We start from the raw sequence: 25,029 nt of genomic DNA, 5'->3' as shown, positions 1-25,029 counted from the left end.
ATCTTTGTGCTATTTAAATAGCTGTAACTTGAAAGGTTTTTTTTTTCTTTTTTCTTTTTTTGAGAAAGGAAAAAAAAAAAAAAGTGTACATGGAGAAAAAAGAAAGAGGTTAAGAGATGGAGGCTCAACTTTCTTATTCCTTTGAAGGATTGAGAACTGGAGGGAGGAGAAAGCAGCAAAGCAGCACTTTGATTCAGTCCCCAGGAGTGCCCTCTCCCACAATTGGACATGTGGGACAAGACACAGGTGCAGCGGCCTGCGCCCCCTCCCCAGGAGGGGTGCAAACCCTCAGAGCTGCTGGGACATGAGTTCAGGGGTGCCTTGAAGCCAAGAGAAATTTTGACGTGGACTTTAGCAGGGACTGGATTTCAATCTAGGGTTGCAGAGAAAGACTGGATACCCAGATAGGCTCAAGTATATCTGTCTCTGTGGGAGGAAAAGGTAAATCATCCCACCTCTCAGCAGACTTCACTCAGAGAAGAGTAGCTCATTGACGTCAACCATTTAGTGAGCTGATGGATAATTTTTCCCTGGCCAAACAAGTGGGTTCTACTTTAGTTTTAACATTAAACGCTATTAAATGAAATGAATACAGCATGTTTCCATCATACGTGTTGCCGAAGCTGCTGTGACAGCTACGAAGCTGCTAGGCATGATGTGTCAAGAAAATGTACCAGAAGAAAAGTACATGGAGCTACTGTCAGAAATACAAGCAGGATGGCAAACGGCGTATCGGCTTCATATGCTGTTGAAATGATTTTTTAATTGTTTCTGTATACCCAGGCAGATCTTTAAGGGTTAACTGCACACAATGTAATGAATTCAATAATGATGAGTTAAAAAAGGTCTAATTAGCAAGTAACCACTTTATTATGAAAGGAAATGGTAATGAATTTAATAGCTCAAAATCATTAACAATATTTAGTTTGCTGGTACTTGTTCTCTATTATCCTCATTAATACGAACATTTAATATGTTTTAAAATGGATTTGTAATACTTTTTGTACCATGAGGTTATACTGACAAAAAGAGTGTAATTATTCTGTTAATTGTAATCTCTGTCTGTTTGTGCTCCAAATAGCAGCATATTTAGGTGTTAATAAAAAAAAATATAAAAGTAATTAAGAGAGGGAAGTTTAAAATGTAATTAAACAAGAACTCTTAAATTACAGGATAAACTTCTCTGAGGAAAAAGTTTTGGAATAGAGCTCCCTGAAAAACAAGTTCCTTCTACTGAACTCTCTTCTGTTTTCTCATCCAAAAAAGGGGGGAAAAAAGGAAGAAAAAGTAAATAGAATCATTACTATTCTATTACTATTACCTTAAGTCACCCAAGAGTAGTAATTTCTTTGCACACGGTATCATGTCAGTCACCACCACTCAACTGACCTTCTCCAGATCTGTTCCTGACCTTCTGTTTGTAAACATCTTGCTCCCTTACACCATATGTATCTATATATCCTCTCTCCTGGCAGCATCTCAGGTGCCACCGAAGCACCACGTTTGCTGCTGGCTCTCTCACCTAGGAAGCTCCAGATCCTTCCCAACAAAAATAAAAATGAAAAGCCAAACTCCAATCAGCTGTTGCACCTTCCTCATGCCTGTCACACTCACAGTGGCCACAGTGCTCTGGGCAGTGGTCCTGGAGGCATAGAGGCATAAACCAACCAAGGTGCTCTTTTGACAACAGGCAGTGGAAGCAAGTGTTCAGAGCTGACATTACAGACCTGCCCTGAAGTGCCAGCGACAGCCAGTGGGGAGAAGGGAGGCTGGATGGCTCCGGGGTGCACAGGAGGCTCAGGTGGTGCTGGGCAAAGGCAGATACAAAAAGGTCCATAAAGCAACAGGCATGACTGGGAAGGGCAGGAGAGAATGCCCATGTTCACAGCTCCTAGGCAATACCTAGCAGTACTACAGGCTCCTGCATCTGTGTTGATTTTCCTTCTCCCTCTGGTACAAGCTGTGAGAGATGGTGACACACAAAGGCACGACACAGCACGGCACAGCACAGCATGACGAGGCACAGCACGGCCATGCAAGGTACGGCACGGCATGAAAAGACAAGGCAAGGCAAGGCAGCATTTGCCTGTTGTGGTACAGCCCTTTCGCTTAGCCATAGAGAAGAAACTCCTGAGCCTGTTTTCATTTGCTTAACCTGTCTCTGGTGAGCTGTATTCCTGTTTATAAAGGCCTGCATTAGCCAAAGCAAATCCTGACAAATTTCCTTTTGTGCTATATTGGATGTTGGTTTCTCCTTAATCCATGTGGAATTATTGCAGTGCCATTACCCTTTTCTCATCCACCTCTTCCCTACCACATCAGTTTTTAGTGGCTGATTATTACCAATCAGGACCCTCTTCAAAATCCTTCCCATAAAAATCAAATCACCATTCAACCTTCCTTAATACCAGAAACTTTTGGAGCTGTTTGCTCTGTTGACAGCACCAGCTCCTCACTGAAAACAGCTGTTCCCAAGACTTATCTGCATGCCGATGGGCAGAGCACCGGGTGACAGGAGGGCTGTGTCCTGGCATATGTGCAGCCCACGCAGGTGTCCCAGGGCACGGTGGGGCTCCCTGCACAGCTCATCGCAGCACTAGCACCTTCCCTTCCCTGGCAATTGCCTTAACAGGCTAATTTAAGAAACTGTGCTGAGCAGTCACAGCAGATTTCAGCATTATTTCTCTGAAATAGTCAGGGTCATTCAATTTCTTTGTTTAATTTTGCACAGTCTGTGGCACTTGTTGGCAGTGGGATCCATGCCCATAGAGTCACAGGCATATGGCTGCCCATGGTTGCAGTGGGTCAGACAGCTATGGAAACATTTGGTTTTGTGCACATCTCTGGGTCACTATTCAAGCTTCCTGAGTGGTGGCCCAACCAAGAACCCCCTTCCAGCCCACATGGATAGCTAGCCCACCAAAGAACATTCTCTGTTTAATTTTTTTTTTTTCCTGAGAAAAGGAATTCAAAAACGGTTTAAATTAAAGTGAAGCATCTCATTTGCCCACGAATGACATTTTTCAACTTTCCATTTTACAGGGAAAAGTTGTGAAGGATTCTTTTTTTTTAAAAACTTATTACAATTTCTTTTTTTTTTTTTTTTTTTTTTTTTTGAATTGCCAGTGAAGAGAAAAATATGTGATTTGCAGAGCTCTAAAAATAACGAGTTAAAATAGTTTCTGCCTCTCAAAGGAGGCCTCTTAGTCCTATAATTTCTGCAGATTTTGCCTTTCAGGATGGGTATTTTAAAGAATGATATAATGTCATTTCTATAAGTATCGTCTCATAATCTGCTGCTACTGTTGGAAATATAAGGTTAGAAACAGCTTGAGCAGAAGAAATACCAGCTCGCCCAGCTCTATTAAAAATATATACATATTTTAAGAAAAGGGACAGGTTGTATATCCCAAAGGTGAGCAAACGCTGCCAAACATTTTTTGAGAATATTTCTTTTGATTTCTATCTTCGTCTGCATTTGCAACCCTTTTGTGTTTGTCTACTGCAAAGAGTTCAGCTATGACTATTACGGGGATGTTTATTCCTAGACAGAAAATTTTAGAAAGAACACTTACATTTGGGCTAGGAGAGCATGTACAGTATTTCCTTCTAGAAATAAACAATACCAATTGTGCAGTTGAAACAAAAAAAAATAAAAACAAAAAAGCTATTAAAAGTTCAAATTACTCAAGTAAAAAATAAGAATCATCTATCTACCTTCTGTCTAATCCATCCAATCTATCACACTTTTAGTTTTTAACTTAATCTAATCACCTTTGCTCAGAGGAGGCCTCTGTGGCCCCTGTGCCCAGGACTCGTCGCAGGTGCTGAGAGAGGATAGGGAGTGGGGCTTTGCTGCCAGAGGAGACCTCACCACAGTGCATGGGAGGGAAGCCACCACCTCCTGCTGCATGGCCAGCAGAGCGGACATGCTCTTCGAGATTAGTCACCATTTATCAAATGGTGCCGGGGGCCCGAGACAGCAGCTGAGAGGGCAGCAAACATTTGTGGGTTGCAAAGAATGAGGAAGGAGGCAAATGCCAGATGGAGAGGTGAAAAAATTCTTTGGGGAATATATTCTTCCGGGAAAAGGAAGAAAAAGGACTGGAAGAAAATGGTGTGGAAAAGCACAATGGTACCACCTGCAGTGCTTCAAACACACTTGGCCACATGCACACTGATTTCGCATTCCCATGACCCTAAGCTGAATCTGCTCAAGTAAGCAGTGGAATTATTTTGGTATGCAAGCTACTGGTGCACCACGCTTACCCTTAGCACAGAGTCTTTGGGGCTTCAGGAATAGCCAGCATGTAACAAACCAGTCATCTAGAGCCTTCTGAGAGCACGAGCACGTTGCAGGATAATCAACTTATCCCTGTTTTTGTAATTCAATCCCATAATAAATAGAATGCTTGCTCCAAATCTGTGAGAGTTTCAGGAAAGAGCCTAAAGATTTGGCTTTGGACAGCTGTGCTGCTTTCACCCTCTCCCTGTGCTGCCCTTCCTGGTATCCTTCTCATACCCATCATGAGAAGAGCTGATAACACAAGAAAGATTCAGGAGTTACTGAACGAAAATCAACTCACTTTGAAACTGGAAGCTTTGGTCTTGTTAATAATAAAAACAAACGCAGTGAGAGCCAGACTGGCTTCTCCTTCTCATAGAGGAAGAATGCCAGGGAAAACCAAAAAAAAATAAAGGTTTCTCTTGGTGCTAGCAAGCCTCCATTCTCTTCTGCAAAACAAACAAGAAAAGACCTAATATTTCATCTCTGTGTTCAGTTCTACTGGTTTTATTGACTAAGATACAGGTATATTTCATGCTCAACATTTGCCTTGCCAGTGCACAGTGAAACTTGAGGAGCACTGCTCCCCCCGACAGACAGAGCTAGTTGCCAGACACAGCCGATACAACACGTTTCCTTCACGGAGCTGTTATTTTTTAATCTCTGCAATTACTTTCCTCATCCTACCCAAAAGAGGAATCGCATGCACAGATGAATCTCCTCAGGAATTCGAAAGAAAGCTTTTATTGCAGAATGGGTGCCCCTATCAAAATCTCTGTGCTATGGGAATGATGGTGAAGAATTTGTCATTTACAGTAGTTTTCCTAATGGAGGGCTCATTCTTTTAGGTCTACCCTTTAGACACGAGCTTTTTGGAAGGTAAACGTCTCCCCGGCTTGGGATGCCTCTCAAGCATGCAGATCTCGATGACCTTCTGCAGAAGAAGAGGTGCCCTAAAAGGCTGCTCCTCAGGGATGCCTAAGCATGTTTATCCTTTAAAGAGGGACTCACGCAATTCCCAGCCCAGATGGTCCCAACAGTCACATGATGTGAGACAGGTTGTTTTAGTCTAGCAAAGCCCCACTGTATGTATTTTCAAGCAAACAGTTATTGTTGAAGGTAAAAATAGGAGGACCTTCCCCTCCACATTATCAATAGATTATCATCTTCAACATCTGTGTAAGTTTTAAGCAGTATGCTCATTTTATGGCTTAGAAACTTGGGTTAGTCATTGATCTCTGGATGTGTATAGAAAAAATAGGATTTTCTGGCTCCCACTTTAGTTCCTATTCTAGTCTTAACTTAAACAGTTTCCTCACTAAAAATTCAAGTGTTCTATCATCTGAATTCATATATAAGCTCTTTTACTTCCTTCTTATCCTGTAAGTCATAACTACCTAAGCTACAGGTAAATGACAGAGATTATTGGTAGTTTCTAAAAGAATGCTAAAAGATTTTTTCGCACAGTAATTTATTTTAAACAAAAAATATTCCATCTACACTTGCTTAAGACAAGCATATAGGTACATTTATCTCTGAATCCAAGAGCATGAACTGAAGGAACAACAGAACTCTGCATTTACCAGTGCACCATTGTAATAATTACCAGGGCAAATGGACTGGCTCTTTTAGCCACATGGATAATATCAAGGCCAAGATGCCTAAATCCAGCTTGGCCTGCATCTGACTGAAGAAATTTGTTGTACATAAATAGACACAAAGATGAATGTTATTCCTGACTCCACCCATGACATATGCTAGACTCCATCCTGTGGGTTGTCGAGGCTAATTGTGAGACACCAAAAATACTGCAATGTTGCAGGGTATTTATTTGCATTGTGAATATCAGCTATCATTTCTTTTACTAAAAACAAACAAACAAACAAAATTACTTCAGGAAGGAAAACAAAGTCATCAAATTGGCTAAAGAAAGCAAGCCAAGCCCATTGCTTATGCCTAATCTTTCTTCGTGTGGTTATCATTGTTAACTTTGTCCTTTTTTCTTCTGGTGTACTTACCTTCCTCATGAGAAAAACAATACAGTGCTCAGGTGTTGTTTCGCAAAACACCCTCATGTATGAAAAGATCTGATTTGTCAGCAGTCTTCTTTCACTAACTTGACTTGTATTTTATAGACACTTAAATCCAACAAAATCTATCCATGTCTTGACCAGCCATCAGCATTATTATTTCCATCTAAATCTAGGTCAATGCAAACATGAAATATTAAAACAACAACGAAGGAAAAAAAAAAAAAAAAGGCAAACCTGACAAAGAAGTTAAAGTAGGGTAACAACAACTCAAGTATTTGCACTTCTCAAATGGCGAGGGAGAAGATGGTCCCCCACCAGGACCAACACAAACTTCAGCAGACAAAGTACCAAGATACAAAGCAGAAGACACTTACTAAGGTCTCAGATATTGGTTTTGGGGGTAGGGAAGAGCTGAAAACCACCAGATCTAGACTCCCCTTCAGGGACTGATTCATTTTTCTTGCTACTAAAATGTATTCCTTCTTAAATATAACTTTATGAAGTGAGGGCATCCGCTCTGCATTGATTAGCATATGCCAACAGAGGACATAGATAAGGTCACTCTAACTTCATGCCATTGAGAGCCCCTTGCAGAGGGTGCATTCCTTTCTGGGCATCCAACAGTCTTTTCTACCTCGTTGTCATCTTATGTATAAGCCAGGAGGTGGGAATACCCAAGGAACACCACACACTCGCAAAGCCTGCAACATGAAATCTCTCCGCTCGTGGGTCAGCAGATGTTACTTTCCAGGTGCATCCTTGGGCAAACAGCACTAACACAGGGATATCCCATATGGGCTGATACCAGAACTGTTGCCTCAAGCAACCGCTTTGGTCCTTGCCCATGAGGTAATGTGAGTAAGGGTTGTGGCTCCCTGAGATAACACAAGGATGGTGGGTCCCCAGACTCACTGGTAACGAGGTTTAAGTTCGCCTCATGTATTAAAAACACCTTTTAAACCCTCCTCTTTACAAGAGAATACCATTAAAACACTGATGCATATCAAGAGGAGTGCTGGTCTAGAGGGAAATTCAATCCTTTCAGGCTCTCTGGGAGAAGACAGCTGCCTTCACATCCGTATCTCACTGCATGTAAAATGTACCCCAAAGGAAGTACAATGTGCATGCCCTTCTGCTGCTAGCTAGTGAAAACACATGGAAATGCCATGGTCCCACCACTCACCACCAAAGCATGTCCTATCGAATTTAATGGGCCATTACCATCTTCCTACTGGCTCCTTCAGTTCCCGAGGGAACCCACCAGTGACCCACAGGGCATTTCCAGAAAGGCTATGGAAAGTGTCTCTCACTCTCTTTGTAATTCCAGAGGCTTTTAAAGCAATTTCTCCAAAGCCCTAATACATTTCTCTATCATCCACCGCTTTGATCATGAGCACATTGTGTAGGTCTTCTCCACAAAGCCTGGAAGGCAAGGGTTGTGCTCCTGGCACCTCCACCAGCAATGCTGATTGCATCCTCAAAGTTTCAAACTCGCTGTGTATGCTTGTTACTTGCAGGGCCTGACATGTGAATGGACCTGGCTGGTGGCAATAGCTAGCATTTTTCTTTGACAACGGCCGTATTAACAGATCAAACTATTGGTTTTAAACATCTTAAAACATGTATTCTAATAGTGAATACAGGGCACTGGTCCAAGCCTTCTGTAGTCAATGAAATGAGGCAGTTTCGAAAGATGAATTTGGAGCCATGACCTTGAATTGCTCTCTATACTCAGAGGAGAAATTGTGAATCTGTCACATAACATCTTTTAACAACTTTTATGTCTCGTATTAGTTTTGTATTGTGTTGCCATATACATCTATATAAAAGTAATACAATACTGTATATATGTCTGTGTGTGTGTGTGGAATCCACGAAGGCATCACAAACACTCTTGAGTCATTTCCACATTCCTATATGCAAAAGTGGGCATTTCAGTGCTCTCCTGGTAAAAACCACAACTATAATCTGGCTTTTGATGCTAGTCTTCTAAAAATCTCAATCTGCATGCATAAAAGGAAGCAATTACACACTGCTGCTCATGCCTTGTACTGGAAGGAAAACCTAGACCGGTGACAAGCAATTTTTTACCTGTCATTTGGGTGGTCTCAGGCCAAAGGTATATAGAAAAGGCTGCAGAGGAACACCCTGCTTGATCATATAAGCAGTGTTATTCTTGAATTAGAGATAAAAAAGAGTGGAAATTCTGTCTCTCATTGCCAGCAGTCTATGCTGAACACACATTAAAAAAGAATCAAGAACGTATTTTGGTGGGAAGACTGCAACACGAGGAGAGACATTCGCCCATCCACAACTTTGCCTTTTTAGGACAGCCCTGACAATGTTTTGCTGTTTGCTTTTCCACTAGGAAGCATGGGAAAAATGGAGACCTCACATGATTTGAACACCTCCTGCATTTCTCTACTTTGCTCTCTGCATCTCTTGGGAGTTTGGTCCACAGAAATCTTCATGGAGGTTTATTTTTTCTACCTAAAAAAGCTTTACCCATTGATGAAGGACTAATCTAGTGAGTTGACGTCATCATATTTTCATAACCTACTATACCCTGAATCATCCTGGTCCTCAGCAGGGATTTCCTTGGCTTGATAAAGCCAGTACTTAGATGATCGTGTTACCTGTGATAATAAATTAGATCCTAACTGCAGCTTCCGATTATGCTTTGGCTAAGCAACAGAATAGGCTTTATAACTGTTACTTTCAAAGGCAGAGAGAGGATAACATTCAAAGAGGTGGAAGCAAGAAAAGACCCTATTGTGTTCTTCATCTATGCCTCCTCTGCAAGGAGCAATGCCTACAGACAACTCTACTTGGATGACTGGAAACCATCTCTATTAGGGTACATTTTAAAAATCCTTCAGGACAATATCTGCTCTAATCAAGACTAGCAAGACTGTCTGATTTCCTCACAAGGAGTGCTGTTTATACAGTTTCAGAGTATTGGGTCCTATCTGCGCGCACCTCACAATCCTGGCAACCCTGGCCAAGAAACACTACAAGTTTCCCCGGAACAGATGTTTATGGCTTACAGCAAAGAGGGAAAAAGAAAAAAAAAAGTGCAAGGGCACATCTCCTAATTGCCGCACTACTTTCAACCATCAAAAAAATTCTGTTAAAAAATGTGACGATAGTGCAAACATCTTAAACATCTTAAACTCTTTCATTTACCTCTCATTTTAACATTAGTCAGAGTTAGCATGCTGCCAGTATACAAGGGTGCAGCCCTTGTTGTTCTAAACCTCCTAAAGTCATACTGCTCTGGGAAAGGACAGGAACCATAAAAAGCCTTAGCTGGGAGGCAGCTTTTATACTTATGTTCAGGCCTCTAGTAAGTTGTCCCACCAAATGTAATGAGACCTCCTGCTTAGCTGGGGCTCTTATTTCCAAAGCTTGTGCCTGCAGCACTCTTATATTTTATAAGCCATATTAACTCACCTCTTGCACCAGGAGGTTGGGTCAGTGGCACACTGTCTAATAATGGAACATATTTGTTAATACTAATAGACATTTGTAAAACTACCACATGCCTTTAGCCTTCAAGTCAAAGCACAGGATGCTTGCTAGGGTTGTGAAATGTATGATGTAAAACTTGGGATGTTTTGGTTACAACATATCTCATTTATTTTTACTGTCATCACCCTCCCTGGTATATAATACCTGCTGCATGCAGAGTGAAATATTGCAGATGTTTTCAAAATAATACTGGGCTGGTGGAGAAACCAAAAGGTCTCTTGTGCGTAAGGTCTGGTTATTTTCACTTCAAAACAACTAGGCAACAAAGTTTCTGTGTGCTTGTATTTTAAAAGGCCTGGATTCCTATGCGCTGACTCATACTTGTGCTGCCCACCCAAAAACTTACCTCTAAGAACTTGGAGAGAGACTCCAGCCATTTTAATACCCTCAGGATTCAAGAATGAAGAGTAAAAAGATAAAACTAGTTATAACTATTCATTAGTTTTTTGTACTTCACATAATTTGTGCAATGGCTTCAGGGGTCTAATTGAATCACTTTTCCCACCTTGTCTTAATTTTAATTATGCAGCAATCTTTTTTACCAACCTGTGCAAAGGAGCCATATGAAAATGTGACATATGACAATATACATTTACCTAAGCTCTAGGACTATTCTGACCTACAGGCAATTAGCTACTGCCTCCAGCACTCAAACGACCAATTAAAGAGTTAACAAAATGCCCTCCAAATCACCTACATGTTCAGGTTTTTGGACTGCCATGAACATTATACTTCAACTGATATAATTTTTGACTGACTGATTTACTAAGTCTGCATCGGCTAAAATTCCAGAGCCATGCCTGTAAAACTGAAGAATCAGATTTTATGAGGTGCTTTCATTGTCATTAAAGACGATCCCACCTTAGCCCTTTCCCTAACAAGACAATCTTGCAGCAGTCATTACAGAATGTGATCCCAGCTTGTCATCAGGGAAAAAATGGCTTGCTAGGTCAATGAGGACTGCACTAAGTTCATCTCAAGGATGTAAGACATCGCTCTCAGTGGCTACCAGCCAAGAACAAAAAAATTCAACAGCCACAAAGGATTGATTTTTCCAAGACATGGTCCCCAAGTTTTACAGGTAGCCAATTTCAGAAATCCAGAGAGATTAAATCAGTAGTCACAAACGGTCACCTTTACATCTGTTCATGATTTGCAAAGTAGTAGTGAGCACTTCACTGCAGACAACAGATCATTTACAGCCGGAAGTGCACAACAGGACTGACCCTAAGACAGAAAATTTCAAAGAAAATTGTATTCAAATGCGTTCTTGCATGGGAATAAGAGTCCTAGGACACTGCTAATTATACCAACTAAGAGAGAAGTGAGGGGTGCTAATCTGCCCAGGAAATCCCAAGTTCCAGTCCTGCCGCCAGCAGTAACTCAAGTTGTGGTTTTGTAATCTCCTTTCCTCCCTTCCTCAGCTGGCAATGGGGGATAACAATTTCCCCTGACATATATTATACATGGTACCTCGAGGACTGACATTCTTAAAGTGCTCTGAAAATGGGCATATTGTCTGGGTGACCCACCAGAGTCATACTGGGCATTCCACCATAATTTAGGAAAGTTCTGCTTCTGCTTTCTATGAGCAGTGTGGTTTCATGATGGTATCTTACAGGTACAGACTGCTTTGCAAATCCACCATTGCCTTCACACAAGAAAAGCATGACTCTGTGATGAAAAATGCCAATTTGTAAAACTGTTATAGACCTAAGACTTGTATGCAGACTCCCAGCTAAACTGCTGCTGTTCCTCTGACGCTGATGGACATCATCCGTCCAACGGTCTGAATGCTTGGCAGAAACTTTTCTGAGATTGAACAGAAAGAGAAGAGTATTACTGGTCTTCCTTCTCTGACTACAAAGACACAAATACTACCGAGATTTACACAGGTGAAGTCCATCTGGCTTTGCAGACCCAGCAAATGCTTCACTTGAAAGCATACCCATTCACAATATGAAAGCATACCCAAAAAGCATCGCAATCTTCTGGATGCCATCAGAAGCTGAAGACAGAGCTAAAGAATCCAGAGCAGAATTTCTCTTCCACTCTCTGAACTTTCATTACTAAGACAAGGCCCAAAGGGCATGTTGACCAAACAGCTTCACTACACACACGGGGTAAGGTGAAGCGAACGTCATCATGGAGATAAATGAATCAGACAGTCCAGTGACTTAAGGCTACTTGTCTTCTTGCCTACCATTTGGAAACCAATGTCCGGCAGCAGCAACCTTAGTTCTCCTGTTTTCCGAGTCAGTGGTTGCAGGGACCATCATGGAGGTGACACTCTTGGCCTTCAAGGGGTTAGAGAAATCAATATTGGCAGCACAAAGGACACTTAATGACAGATTCAAAAAAGTGGTGTTTTATCAGTGGAGGAAACGAAAGGGGCGAAAACAGGTAGTTGTAAATGGCCAGGTAGGCAAAAAAATAAGCCCATACAAAAAAAAAATAAATAAAACAGTGCTTTATTTTCTTGTCTCTATTTGCTGTGCAGTCCAGTCAAAGAGTGAAAAAGCAACTGTTGGATGCCCAGGGCTTCTTTGCTTTGAAAAATACCGAGTCAAACTTAACAATGAAGAGCAGGGATTCCATAAGGTTGTTTATGTATGGCACACATGCAAATGCATGTGATTATGTAGAAGTGTGTCTGTGTGTAGTGTAGCATTAACACCAATTCTTACAGCCTTATGAAATGATATCTTATAAAGAAAGAGAGGAAGAAAGGAAAAGCAAGCTAGATTTTTTTTCTCCCTTCACAAATATGATGCAGTTTACAGAAGCATGGTCCTTTTTTAGGAAGAATTCTAAATGCATCATTCAAATATTGTTTGAGCTGAATACATGATATACATATCATGAATACATATAATCACAGCACAGTCTTTTGTGGAAGTTCTGAAAATAGCATTGGAAAAAGCTGACCATGAGTTTCCATCTAAGGATTTGCATTTGGTTAACATGTGTGAACCAATTCCATTCATCTCACCCTCAATGGGAACTATCCTGCAGCTCCTAATGGTGAAGCTGAAAAGTTTGGCCTGAATGACAGGGATCATTTACATGAGCCTGATGGCAAGGACAGCATTTACAGCCACAAGATCTAACTGCGTACTGGGGAGCCCCATTAAACTGAAAAATCCCTATCGGTTATGCAGTATATGCAATATGCTACCATATTGCAAAATGCAGTCAAAAGAGTACGAGCCTCACAGCAAGTTAAGTTTTAAGTTATCTGTTGATTTTCCTAACCTTTTTCCACCAGTTCCTCTTTGGAAGGAAAGGTTAGGGTTGCCAGGAGCATTCAAAATTCCTTCTCTCCAGCTTGTCTTGCAGGATGTAACTCGGTTTCTCTCGACTCTCCAATTGCAGAAGGCTGTAGGAAAAAATAAAAGAGGGAAAGGGATAAATCAAAGGAAAATAGGGCAATTAGGTGTGCGAGCTTAGCTTCAAAAAACTTTGCATCCACTCTCTGCTCAGCTGGGTGCGTAGAGCTGCTGGGAAGCATTGCACCGCAGGGGGGTCTGCACTGAGGGTGTCGGGAGATCAGAGGGGACATCGCTGCCCTCTGCAAAACCTGTGGGAACCAGTGAAACTGGAGGATGTGGGAAGGGTGGCAGGGAGGGCCGAGTGCTCTCAGTAGCATGTTTCCTAGGAAACCTTCGACAGCAAATATCACATTAGTCCTGCCTTGTGGCCCAGCTCATGTGATGTCAAGAACAATTTCTCACAACTCAGCTCAGAAGGTTAGCAAGACTTGGTGAAATGTTCAGTGATTCCAGCCTGACTGTCCAGCTGGGAATGAAACAAGAAATTGAGGGTGTTTGCATTTGTTTTGGAGGGTTTTGACAGATTCCTAAATAAATCTTTTTTATTTATTAAAAAAAAAAGTACATTTGCCTTATAGCCTCACAGGTTTATGGAGACTAACCCAATTGCCATGTTCATTTTCAAGGCTCTCCTTTTAACAAAAGAGATTTTCCAGAAGTGAAAATATAGTGGGGAAAAAAAAAATAATAATTAAAATAAAAAAGAAGGAAAAAAAAAAAAAAAGGCAAAAAGCAATTCCGTGGAAGTCTTAGGGTAGTTTGATTGCCATCTAGTTCATATGTTAATAAAAAAACAAAGCTCCATCATAGACTTCTGGTGTTACAAAACTTCATTTACAACTATCCCTTCTAATTTCTGTCAGCTGCAGTCTGAAAATATCCATAGCCTATTGGATTTAAAGAGAAAAGCCATAAGCTCTGGCAGCACAACTCATATATGCGATGCACCTTGGCCTCCACCAGCTCCTTGCCCTGGGGCTCAAATGCCTGCAGAGGGGTCTGAGCGCAGGGATGCAGCATTTTACTTCTCAAGGCTGCACAGCCTTGGGTGGTTGAATATCTGGGGTGACTACACGGTTCCATGGACCTTCCCACAACATAACTGTTGTGCACAGGTTATGTTTTTCTTCCCTAAATCTTTGCAAACTGGCCACACCACAAGGCAACTGCACAGTATTGTAGAGGAAAGGTGCCAGCTTTTCTGTCTTTTCTGCTGGCTTCACATCTGTGACTTCAGTGGAGTTTCTTTGACTTCTAATTCTTTAAGAGAAAAGAGACTAAAACTAAAAAATCTTCCTCTGGTGACACACTTCATCTCATACTTAGTGAAATATAAAGACCTTTTTAATAGAAAGTAATATATTTAAACAAATTAAAAATAGCCCCACTAATTTCTTTTTAATCATAAGCTAACTTAGGTGTGTGACCTCTTTATTTCCTTTTGCTGTTTCTCATCTTCAGTGATTTGAGCCCTCACATCTAGTTTTTTTTTTCCTTCCTTTTTTTTCCTTCCCAGGGAAATGAGAGATGAATACAAAAAGAACAAGACAGCTTGAGGTACCTAAGAAACACCAGCATAGAAATAGGTCCATCATTTCCTTTCATCCCATTTTAGATACAGGAGGCCTGATGGATCAGCTTTTCCTTCAGGAAAGCTAGGATTAAAGAGGTCAGGTCAGCAGTGTGAGAACGTCTTTAAGAACAGTGTGGGAACACAAGATTTCCTTACTAGCACGTTAATGTAGAGAATCTGAAGCTCATTTACAAGAAACAGGGACAGCTGATATTACCCCATCCCAAGTCCACTATGTCCTTAGAGCTGTTAGATCCACCAAGTGGCAAATCTCCGAAGCCACGCGTCACTGGAAATCTCATAAAACAGAACAAGGACAACATTAGGATTTACTGACCACTGTAAAGATTTCTCTTAAGATTCAAAAGCAAGGGTTCTGCAGGGGGAAAGCACGACAGCAAAGGCTCCAGCTGAGGTTACAGAAGGTGAGGATACACCCGACTGTTCAGCAGAAACGCGAGTCCCCCTGACCCACGAGCATCTCACAGCTCCCTGCATTTGTTACCCTCTCCGCCCACCTAAGGCCTCCCTCGTTTGGGAGATACCTGCTGGCGTTCACAAAGCAGCTTCTTTGTGCTCCCTGGGACAGGATCCGTCCTCCTGGGCTCTGCAGGGCTCCAGGCATCGGCCATGGGGCTCCGTGAGGAGAGGCCCCGGACGCTTCCAGAAGGTTCCAGAGGGTTCCGGCGGCCCCCTCACGGGGCACAGCCTGGCCCCTCAGTACCACTTCCGGTCAGGAATAGGTCTGCATTAATTTAAATGAATAAGTAAATAAGTATTTTAATAATAACGTTTTTTTCTAATCACATGAAAAATATTTCTCTGCTCTAGCTGTAAAATAAAGTACTCTAATCTCTCCCGGTTGACAAAAACATCCTGCTTTTTTGAATAATCTTTGAAAGACTAGTCTACCCACCCTCTCACACGTGTACTGTACATATGTCATATTTCTGAGACATGTAAATGTTATATAGCACTGACTGAAGGGATGAAAGGGTTGAACGCACCCACATAACGCTGCAGCGTCGCTGGAGCAGTCAAAGGGAGAAGGCTCTTCTTACATCAAAGTTGTCAGGTAAGGTTGTTTTCTCCATACAGGCATCCTTTTTTTTAAAGTTAATAATATCCCAGAGCAGTAAACAGATCTTGTAACACTTAGAGCAATTGCTTCTCATACATTAAGGACCTGAACAAATGAAGATTTAAACTCTGGTTATGTATAAATAGCCATATCATGTTTACCTGCGACGCTAGAATAAATATGCCCTCTTTCTTCTGAACTCTTTACAATAAAAATTAATTCCTCATCCGCAAGAGCTATGGATGAAACCTCCAGCAGTATGTTTTACCACACTTCCAGCTGCTAAACGCCTGCGATGGAGACGTCAAGAGATGAATTAATGGAAGCTCCCTGCACAAGCCTCTCTGCCACCAGGTAAGCAGTGAAGGCCCCCACCTGGCGAGCTGGGTGGGAAGGCGAGCACACTTCTTCCAGCCTCTCTAAAAGAGTGCATTGGTCTTGTTTGGAGCATGTTTAAGTCTTGTTCAGCACTACGATGCTTGGCAGAAATGGTATCTGGAGGGACTTGGCCACTGCTGACTCTGGTCCCTTCAGTGTCTCTGCACCAGCACTGTAGCACCTTCCACCATTATCTATCGCTGAAAATACACACAGGCCTAAATAATATCTCAGTCAGTATCTTATAGATATAAATGATTTGGAAAGAAATATCTGTTCTTATCATGAGGAAAGATCTATAACTCACTCTTAGTCTTTCATCACTAGGAGGAAATATACTGCAATTTACGCCAATACATTATCTCTTCTTATTTCCCTCTGTATGTGTATTTATCTCTCTGGGTCACTCTTTATCAATCCAGCCACCTGTGCTCACCCAAGCACACAGTTCATGCGTAGCCCAAGCTAGCCCTCTGGTTTGGGTGGGAGTCTCTGTTCTTCCCTGACCTGCAGCCCGAACGAATAAGAGCACAGCTGGTTTTCATACTCTAAACTACATTTTCCCTGCCTGCAGCTGAAATCCCATACTAATGTCATGTCATTTTGTCAGCCATCATGATCGGACGCCGAGTGGTTAAAATCAGCATGGCATCAGTCTCAGCACTGTAAATCTCAACAGGAGGGGCCTGAGCCAAGGCTGGAGCTGAGCTTTCCCCCAAGCCCATACATGTTTCAGCCTGGAGTTTTAGGTCAGGAATATTTTGAATTCCAGGTTGTTAAACTTACCAGCTTATGCACCCATCTCCCCTCCGGCTCCCACAGAGGAACCTCTGTGCTCTAAAATGAAGGTTGCTTCTAGCCCTTGCCTCTATGGTTTGCAGTCTAATGTCGTAAGATTCACAGCTACATTTCTTGCTTCCCAATCCACAACAGCAGTTAACCCTATCCCCGTGTATTTCCTCCACAGCACACTGCAGTTCTTTCCCAAAACACTAAGATCCTTCTGGTATACGTATACACACCCGGTGAAACCCGAACGTCTGGGATTGCAGCAAGATCAAATTTCGGCATTGATAGTCATTCATTCACTCATTCATTCATGGAAAAAGATACAAGGACTCCATCCTGCCCAAGTACGAAAGCTTTTTTTTTTTTTTTTTTTTTTTTCCTGAGGAGTATTGCATGCAACAGCCAGCAACTGGCTGCCCTGTTTGGGACATAGGTGCTTTGTAGAAGATTCCTGTTACATCAGCTCACACATCAGCTTGCAAGAAAGCTTCCAAGTGGGGAAGCATATGATTTTTCATTTGGCACTGCGGTACTGCTACTAATAAAAAGAGTAAGCATTTTCTATTAGAGCCTGGAAAGAGTTTGCCAAAAGTCAGGGTTCTATACAGAAATAGCTGCATGTCCACATCAGTTAGTTTCTCTCGGAAACTTAAAAAAAAATTAAATATATCTTTTTGATGGCTTTACCCTGCACTGCCCAGGCACATTAAGCCACAGTAAACTACATTCTTATGGTTGTCATAACATTTCGCTCTGTGTTGCTTGCAACGTGAATAATCTATTAAGATATATAAGGTGCAAAACGCTGCCTTTATGTCTCCGAGTTCCCACAATCTGCTGTACCAACCCAGTGCAATTACTGCTGGAGCAGCGCAGGAGCGGTTCCCTGCCACTGCTGCAGCTGACCGGAGGGTCTGGGCCAGTGACTCCGGGAAGGCTTGGCCACAGCCATCAGGGCTGCGGGGACCTGCCTTCCTCCCACTGTTCTCCCCCTCCTCCTCCCCTATCCCAGCCTGTCATCAATCTTACTAAAATGACAGCAGACAGATGTTAGCCTTTGCAAAGATCAAATGAAATCTATGGCTTTAGGGCTGTTCACCAAGGAGCGGAGTAGTCTACACCAGACACGGGCACCAGCAGTCACCTCCTCTGCATCAACAAGCCTCGAATCAGTTTGGCAGCCATCACAGTCATCTCTCCACAGGCAACCCGAGTCCTGAAATAGATTTTGACAAACTTTAACGTTTTAGCCTCTCTACAGAGTTGTTTGCTTGTTTGTTTTTACAGCAAGATTGCTCATTCGGAAGTTTTTTGGGTGAGAGTTTTACATGTGTTGGGGGTGAGGTTGGGAGGGGCTTGTGTTTGCAGCCACATGAACAAGCAGCTCAGGAGTGCACAGGAGTGGGGCTTAATTTGGGTTTAGTATACTTGGCCCCTGCGAGTTCAGTACCTTGAATGCTGCTAGCAAAGGGGGAAAAAAAAAGATTACTCCATGGCATAAATATGCTGTATGTGCCCTTGTCTCATGCAATTTCTTTACATCGATGTGCAGGAATATTTATCCCCAGTAGAAATGTTTAACTAATCTGGTAAATGTCAAGCCATATGGTGTACATTGTAAGGATTTCATCAGGCCTTTTTAACTCTTTGTGAAAGTCTCTCCCTCTCTCGCTCTCTCTCTCAGTGCTTTTTCCTTTTTTTTTTTTTTTTCCTTCCCATTGCTGACCCCAACAGAACCTATGAGGCAGGAGATAGCGTGCATGGTGTTATTAACATTAGTGAGATCAGGAAGGTGATGTTCACGGTTTATAATAACAAGCAATATTAGCCAGAAGTGCAACTTGTGAGGCACCTTTATGCTGGGCAAAGAGTTGCTGAATGTAATTTTTATCAGCAGTGACCTGCAGAAGATCACTAATACTTTTTTTTTTTTTTTTTTTTTTCTTTATAACAAACCATCCACCCCAACAATGTACAAAATTCCCCGGGGCTACCTCATCTCTTATCACTTCCTTTGAATAATCAAGTCTTCACAATAAATAAACTGCAGCTCTCCAGCACTTTCAACTAAAGGAAATGTTTTTGTACTGTAACTATCTAGTGTATCTTCCAGAAAGATAGAGCGCAATTTACAATAAGCAATATCAAAAAAGAATAAACCGTTATGCTCGTGCCAATCCTTATTCATGGATTTATAACAAGACATATCTGTTTTCTTCCTATAAATCTTGACTCTATTTTTAGAGTTTGCAAATAATGACTCCAGTCTTTGGCTGCCTGCCACTTCTGGGAAAAACTAGAATAGTCACAGTGCAAGACTACAATATTAAAAAAAAAAAAGGGGGGGGGGGGGGGGAGAGGGAAGAGGAATCTTGCTGAACTCCAAATATTCCCTACCAGGAGAGACCATTCAAGATCAGTGGTAAGTGATGCAAATACACAGAACGTTTCAGAGAAAATGGCAGCAGGCTGGAAATTTGGCTTTACTTCTGCACCTATTCAGGAATTCTTTTTACCTAAAACAAATAGTGACAGCCTAAGCAAGCCCTTTGCTGCATCTCTGGCAGTGCTTGCACCAAGCAAGCTGTGAGCGAGCCTGGCCATCTCTGCTGGGCACCACTGCTGCCTGTCTGTCTCACGGGCCACTGGACCTGCTGTTAGCTTCTGTTGATGGAGACAGCCTCTGAGGGTAAAGGATTGTAGAACGCTTCTTGCTACAGAATAGTACAGGAATAAAAACTAAAAAATAAAACCAGGAAAAACTACCACCTCTGTAGGTGGTAGCTGTAGCCTCTGGACATTTTAGAGCGGTGGAAGGCTAGGGAGGGGGAGCTGCAGGTCAAGGAAAGGATAAGATCTGGGTGGCTGGGAATGGGGAGGGAGAAAGAGGAATGTAGTGAAGGAGGTAGAAAAGGAAAAGCAGGGAAATGACAGCATTCAGATAAATTTAGGGTTGAATGCAAACTTCTGGGGGAGGGGAGGCGTTTCCTGCCCCAAAACCTCTGAACTTTCTGAGATTCTCCTGTATTGCAAGTGATTTACCTGTAAAAGTGAACTGGAGAAAAGAAAGGAAAAAAAAAAAAAAGAAGAAAAAAAAAGAAAAAGGAGAAAAAAAAAAAAAGAGGGAGAAAATTGAAATAAACAATTCTCTGCTGTTTAAACAATCTTTCCATCCTACTCCCCCAGGGTCAAATGTTCAGGCACAAGGACACAAACAAAAAAAAAAGAAAGAAAGAAAGGAAAATCACTTTAAAAGGGGGATCTTTACACAAATGCATTAGCCCTAGTTTTCATCAATATAACATCAGTATATCAAATGTTAACACAAAGTGACTTCCCCAGATACCTGCAGTTCCTTAACTCCAAAATATTTATTGGTGCATTACACTTAACATTTCATCATTATTAAGGACATTCACAAGCAATAGTACAGCAGCTACTAGTGTAGTTATCTGAGCTTTGTTATATGCAGGCATTTTGGGAAAAAGAGTGAGAGAGAGAGGGAGAGAGAGAAGGCTAAGTTGTAAACACACTGAAAAAAGGAACGAGAAGACAAACATTAATAATTAATCAGAAGCACTAGTCCAAGACTTTGACTGTGAAAGCTATGAGATGAATGTATCTATTAGCCATGTATATTAAAAAAAAAAAAATCTCACACTAATGTGTTTCTAATAACAGCATTATCTGGTTGTATAGACAGCTCATGTCTGAGCAGCCTCTCAATATTCAGGAAGTTGTTGACAAAGACTTCAGCAATAGCCTGTGTGATTTTGTGTTATTTCCTTTAATTGAACCAATAAGACCTGCACTCCTGACCTTTGCTCAGAAGGCTAATTTGAGATTAGGGTAGTCTAAAAGTAAGAAATAGCAAGTGTATTTTTAAAGTACAGAAACATTTCTATAGTAATAGAAGATTAAGATGAATTTCAGTACTCGGATCCTTTCAGCCCCCAAGCCACTCTGCTCTTAAAGAGATTTTTGAAAGGACTTTGGTGGGACAATATAGTATCTTAGTTTTCAGAAAACGTTAATTCACTCAGCTTTGTCTTTGTGCTGAGTGTTTTAGGGCTTGTAATAAAGATGAAACCCATGACCCTGAGTCCTTGGTGTCTTTACCATCACCCACTAGGACATTCAGAAGTCCCTTAGGAAAACTTACACAAGAGCATAAAATATGCCATTTCAGATAATGAGTCTTTGTGTTTCTTATATTATTCTGGTCTAGCACTGCAGGCTGCAATACTCGAGCTATGTGTAAAAGCCAAGGAATGAATGAGACTGGCTCCTCAGTGGGAGAAGGAGATCCCAAGTGATTTGGGAGAAGATAGGAGAACAAATGTTTTGATTACAGCTGTGAACATTATACCAATATAGTAGAGAGACCCTGCTGCACAACTCTGTGCCAAAATACAGAGGAATGACTAAAGCCCAATGAAAAATGGGACAAAACAGAGCAGAGGGGGGCAGAATGGGTGTGGGTTTTAATATGTGTGGATTTACTCCATGTCTTCTCAGGCAGAATAATAAACAAATAGTGAGGCTGTCTGAGGAGCTGACCATGACCCAGGAGCCAGTGTCTAGTCCTGCTTGTGCTCCTGCCTCTCTGTATAGCTCTGTGGCTGCAGGGGTGCCTCGGTGTGCTATGCCTTCAGCCTCACGGGGCTACATGTGAGCCAGCCTTGATTTAAAAGAAAACCAGGAAGAGCTGATACAGTTTTCTTCCCGGGTTTTCCTTTCCCCACGCACTCTGTAAGGCTCCAGCTTATGTTTTCTTACACAGGGGCTGGAGGCGCATAGGTGCTCTTTCCACTGGAAGCAAGAGGCAGGAAAGAATTGCTGTGCTGAATGAGGCTGCCTACCCTGCAGAGAGAGGGCAGGATGAAAAGAAGGAGCTGGAGACCAGTTAACTTAACAATAGTGCCCTTTTGCAGTGCAGTACACAGAAAACTCATATTCAAACTCAAATTATTATTTTCCCCTCAGCTGCAATGTTCAAATAGGGCTGATCGTGATGTCCTATACAAGGACATCCACGAAGTCAGGAGGAATACTTCAAGCAGCGTGGCTGCAGGTAAAAGAACCAACAGTCACTGCTGCAATGTGGATGGATTTAAAGGCTGTTCCCTCTATTTACACATGTAGATATTGTAATGCTGCTATGCAAACAGTCCTCTGTGGACTTTTGCTTGTGGATTTTATTATAACACGTTCCTGACTATGAATGGCACCTTTCCTCTGCAATTCCTGCTGTCGTGCCCTTTGTGTTTTATTTTCAGACTCTCTTCTGGTTTTGTTACTTTTCTTGCTGGCACAATTTAAAAAGTAGGAAATTAACTTTCTCTTCTCTAAGTGATGCTCATGGCATGTGAGCTGCGGTTGAGTTGTATTCCCTGAACTTTGCAGCCACTGGAAACACGAACAGTATGTCAACTTGTTCCTGCCTTTGCAAGAGAATTCAAGGTCAAGCTGACCAGTGAACTCTCGTATTTAAACAGGGTAAGTCAATGCTCATCTACAGCACTGAAACTGCCTCTAGGAAAGATGTTAACCCTGTGCTGGGCCTCCAGACAGTGCAGGCCGTGTCATGGCTTTTAAAGCAGCTCTCTGTTGCTGTCAATAAGAGCTGGACATACTGCATATGTCTACCAGGCCTAAACAAGTGTCCCTTCTTTGGATGTGCGCCGTGCACAGGAGGCCCTCAAGGGGTTAATACATGCCATTCCCGAGTTCAGTGAAGGGACAGGGAGAGCCGAACAGCGGGAATTTCAGGATGTTAATAGCCTCTTCTCTTCCGATTGGCCCAGAACGAATGCAGGGTACAGTAAATTGTCCTTGTCAGCTTAGCTCACATGATGATATGCTTTATTTCTAGACATGCCTTGAATCTGTCCCTTGAATTTATGTTCAGAAAATAAACACTTCCAGACGGCAATAAAGCATTCAGTTGTAGCTGGCTGTTGCACAGTCTCAAGCCAACCAAAGCCATTCGCCTTAGAGTTTCTAGAGCTTGCAAAGCTTCAGCTCCGTGTCGTGCTTCCTTTGGCTCCTGCTCGCATTAACAAGTGCCTCCCCACTCCACCTAGTACTTGAAGGGATGCCCCAACTTACTTCGGAAAGCTCCAGAGAGTTTTCTTTGGCTGCCATGCAGGCACCATCCTGATAGATGATGTCAGGCCCTCGCGCATGCAGACATCCCGTCCTTCACAGCAGGCAGCACTGAATCAGAGAAAATAAAAGAGAAAAAAAAAATCAATGGCAGCAAGTTACAAAATAAAGGTATCAATGATTCAGGATATGAATTTCCTACCATAAAAAAAAAAAAATTAAACAGCTGTTACATTTTTGTCTGATGTGGCTAAGGAAACAACTGGTGGCTGGCTGATTTACTGATTAGGAAGGTTGTATGCAATAATCTCCAGGTGTTGCTGATAAATGCCCAAATAGAGCTGCAGTGTTTGTTTGCAACCAGTAATTTTTATGGCTATCCTCTCTCTCCACCTCAGCTCCCCTCAATAACACCAGTTTATAACTGCATAGTTACAGTATAGGGGAGTTTGGCAAAAATCAATGGTAAATGCGCATAGGAGACAACAAAAGAGCAATACAAATAGAAAAGGCCTCGTTACAGCTTTAGTTTATTAGAGGTGTGTGGATATTAAGATGTGTTTTTCAACCCAAAGGCATTAGAGGAAGAAGTATGGAGTTATATCTACCACATTTAGGGTTGGGCAGCCAGCACCCAACTATTACACTTAGAAAATGCCTGAAGAGCCCTGTGCGTAGGCAGCTTTCATTTTGCTCACATTTTGCTGTCACTGAAGTCTCGCTTAAGAGCAGCATTGCCATGGGCCTGTGTACAGGGCTGTGGTAACTCCCTTGCAGTGTTTGCTGGAGGTCCTTAGTTTCTTCCAGCCTTAGCTGTAGCCCTTGATGAAGCTGTGGCAACTCGCAACTTCGGTTCAGGAGATGCCCTTCTGCTCCTGGGGTGTCCCTGCAGCCTGGGGCTGATACTATTGCTATGTGCTCAACAGTCCTGGTCCAGCTTTCTTCAGAAGATGGATGGTGCTGTTTTCCTCCTGAACAGATCAGCTTCAGGGCAAGAAGGAACCCACACGGGGCGAGAAGTAGCTTCTCCGTGGTCCAAATGAGTCTGATGGTGAAATTTTTTAATAAGAAGTCCGGAGAATGGCAGGGGTACAGTGCTATTGTAGATTATATATTCACTGGGAGATCAGGATGCAAAAATTAGGAATACTCCCGGTATCAGGTGCAGCTGGAGTGAGTTCCCATGCACCCCTTTTTGGTGACAACAGCTGCCCATTACAGCGCCAAGGCAGCCAACAAAGGGGTGGCTGCAGAGGTGGTGGTCTCCTACCCCGCAGGCGGGGAGCTGGGGGACCCCAACAGACCTAACGGGGGTGACAGGCACAGAGCCCGGGGGCAGGGGCACTCACAGGGCCCACCCTGGGAAGCGGTGGGGGTCTGCCCAGGGGAAAATGCTGCCCAGGGGAATTAAATCCCTGCTAAATTCCATTGCTTTCCTTTCCCCTCCAGCACCAGGCCAGACGCCTCCCAGGCAGCGGGGATACTTTCTCATTGCTGGTTCAGCAAGGGTGTTCAAAAGCTTTTACAATTTCACAGGAAGCCAAAGGGCAATTATGCTTAACACCTCCCAGCCCCCCTTTCCTTTTCTCTGGCTATCTTGCTTTCTTCTGTTTCTCATTCACTCTCATTCCCATCCTTCCTTTCCTCTTCTCTTCCCTTGATCCCATTCAGGGACTCCAAAAGACTAATTCAGCACAGCACTGGCAGAGATAAGTTAAAACAATGAGCAGATTTGCAATTAGGGAGAGTCTGAAGCATGGGGAATTGCGCATGTTTTACAATCATCTCTTGCCGGGCAATAGGGACTTTATCTTCGGTAGATACAGCTCCTTCCTTAGCTGCCGTGGCCCCACCCTCGAGCATCAAGTGAAATTCCACATTCGCACTACGGTGCTGCAAGATTTCAAACATATCCCACT

The 25,029-nt window shown here is 42.5% G+C and overlaps 1 long non-coding RNA gene across 1 annotated transcript; it reads right to left on the bottom strand.

Moving 5' to 3' along the window:
- Positions 1-18,053: 18,053 nt before the first annotated feature.
- LOC309877151 lies at positions 18,054-24,119 on the bottom strand. Its single transcript, XR_014317319.1, has 3 exons — positions 23,809-24,119; positions 23,114-23,221; positions 18,054-18,218 (listed from the first exon to the last, which is right to left on the bottom strand). It is a non-coding gene; the product is annotated as an uncharacterized lncRNA (long non-coding RNA).
- Positions 24,120-25,029: the final 910 nt, after the last annotated feature.

The sequence above is a fragment of the Aythya marila genome (assembly GCF_965140915.1).
Source record: "Aythya marila genome assembly, chromosome: 3".
Classification (NCBI taxonomy): domain Eukaryota; kingdom Metazoa; phylum Chordata; class Aves; order Anseriformes; family Anatidae; genus Aythya; species Aythya marila.
This window is presented reverse-complemented; position numbering and strand designations above follow the sequence as displayed.